We start from the raw sequence: 2,787 nt of genomic DNA on the forward strand, positions 1-2,787 counted from the left end.
GTTTTTCCTATGACTGGTGCTTATCGCACTTGTTAACACCTGGTAGCTCCATCACTGAATTGTTCAACTAAGTCAGATGCATCTCTTCTTGACCTCCATTACCTCTTCCCTAATCAGAACTGGAATGGTTTCCTTGGCTTCTCTTGGCTCAAGTCAGGAGCAGGCAAGGCAGAGATACCAAGTCCTCATGTCCATCTCCTCAATTACAGTTGACTCTATCCTCACTGGCTCCTGTGGCCAGTGTAACTATTCAGGTGGGCATGGGATGAACCCTGTGAACTTAGAGATTGAAGCCTGACTTGGTAAATGCATTCATGATCTCTAAAGGCTAGGAGACTTAGAAGGCTTAGACTGGGTCTACAAGTAACACTGAAGGAAATGAGCTGTCTCATGGGCAAGTGAGGTAGGCGGCTGTTTCTTTCTTTTTCTCTTTTTTTCAGAGTCTCGCTCTGTCATCAGGCTGGAGTGCAGTGGCGCAATCTCGGCTTACTGCAACCTCTGCCTTCAAGCCATTCTCATGCCTCAGCCTCCAAAGTAGCTGGGACTACAGACGCGTGCCACCACGCCCAACTAATTTTTGTATTTTTAGTAGAGACAGGATTTCAGCATGTTGGTCATGGTGGTCTCGATCTCTTGACTTCATGATCCACCTGGTAGGCAGCTGTTTCTAAGAGGTGACTCTAAGGGGCTTAGTCAGGAACTATGCCATGTCAACTCCATTACCTGTCATTCTACCTTCAGGGATTCGTTACTTCACCAGGATGATGAGGGCAGGGGTGGGGATGGGAGTGGGAGTAGGGAACACTTGGAGGGAGAGTGGGACATGGCACCGAAATCTAGTCTTGCCTACTTGAGAGTGTTGCAGGGGCCAACTCCAATTATGACGTCAGCATGGCATAAAGAAAGGGTGGGCTATGACCAGATGCAGTGGCTCATGCCTGCAATCCCAGGAATTTGGGAGGCTGAGGCAGGAGGATCACTTGAGCTCATTAGTTTGAGATGAGCCTGGGGAACATTGTGAGACCCTGACTCTACAAAAAATTAAAAAGGCATAATGGCATGCACCTGTAGTCCCAGCTACTCAGGAGGCTGAGGCTAGAGGATTGCTTGAGCCCAGGAGGTAGAGGCTACAGTGAGCTATGATTGTGCCACCGTACTCCAGTCTGGGTGAAAGAAGAGACCCTTTCTCAAAACAAAAACAAAAATTATAAGCCACAGTGTCAGTACGGAAGATGATTTCCTCTTCTTTAGAGCTCCTGAGATAGGGTCTTTCCAGAGTATTATAGATTTGATCCTTAAGCAGGGTAAGGACTTGATATGGTTATTTCAGAATAAGTAATTAGCAGCTAACTGGTCACTGTAACAGACTCCTCATGGTCACAGAGCAGTAGTGAAACGTTCTCATTCATTATTCAAAACCCACTGTCTGCATTTATTCAGTGCTTTATTCTGTCTCTTGTTCATCTGTGTTTTGTTTCTTAGGGAAATTGCACTAGAATAGGATTGGCAGACTTAGGCTTATAGGTCCTAGCTTCCAATTCAATTAGTGACCTTCAGTATGACTTTGAATTTTTGAGACTGTCAGTTTACCCCTTCTTATTCTTGAAGGAGAGACGGGGATAAATTCAGAGGCACTGTCGTGGATGGATTCTGGGTTCAAATCCAGGTTATTCAATTCACATCTTCATGATCTTGAATGAAGAAATTCACCTTTTTGTGTCTCAGTTTCCCCATCTGTAAAGTAGGCATATTGGTAGTATCCCCCACATGAGGTTTTTGACAGGATTAAGTGAGTTAGCTGATTTAGCTAGAATGTTTAGAAGGGTAAATGTTATCAGGTTGTTTGCTTATTGTTTTCATGATTATTTCCGGAAGAGGTAGTCCTATCTAGCATTGAATAGATTGTTACAATCAATCCACATGGCTATCCTCTGACATGATTTTTATCCCAATAGATGGAATCATGGCTCTACGAAGTAGAAGGACTTGCTTAAGGTCACTCAGCTGATAGGTGAGAGGGCAGGTATTCAAATCCAGTCTCATTAACTGGAGAGCCCATGCATGTTCTGTGAATACTTTCACTTCTAAGATCCATCAATTCTGTATTCAGACTGGGCCTAATAATGCAAGTTAGAACAAGTATTTGAATAATTAATAAGGTAGCACACTATCACCTGAATATTTTCAGGTGAAGTATTTTCCTTACATTCTCCTTATGAGAGCATTAAACTGTGAAGCTGAATAGCATGTGCTGTTTAAGATCAAGCTGCATGACTCTTAGGGCTAGGTTTTGAGACTTTTTTTCCTGCTGACAGGCATGACGTAGACAAGCCATAGACATTTTCTTTCTTATCTGTCTCCCGTGAGTGCCAAGCAAGTGAACCTCAGGTGAGTTTGCAACTCAGACTGAGTGTGTGGCCAGGTGGAACATGTGATTGAGTGCTGGTGGAGGTGGGAGTGGGAGAGGGGAAAAATGTAATTAATTGTTACCAGAGGGAAAGTTGAACTGGGTGGAGGTTTAGAATGATTCACCTGGATCTTTGACTCAAGTGCCTTAATGAGTTTCTGCAACGCCTTCTGATAAAAGTTTGGCCAAGGAGACTTGTATTTCACCCAGGGTGTAACCACTCCAAGCCTTGATCACTGTTTAGAAGCAGTTACTGCCATTTTGCAAAATGATGATTCAAAGATTGGAAAGTAAAGAGGAAAGGCTTAGCTTAACTGGGTTGCTGTTTTGGGACACCACACGGCAGAGGTGTTAGCTGATTAACCTATCGAGAATAAAGA

Source organism: Pongo pygmaeus, chromosome 8, assembly GCF_028885625.2.
Source record: "Pongo pygmaeus isolate AG05252 chromosome 8, NHGRI_mPonPyg2-v2.0_pri, whole genome shotgun sequence".
In the NCBI taxonomy this organism is placed as follows: domain Eukaryota; kingdom Metazoa; phylum Chordata; class Mammalia; order Primates; family Hominidae; genus Pongo; species Pongo pygmaeus.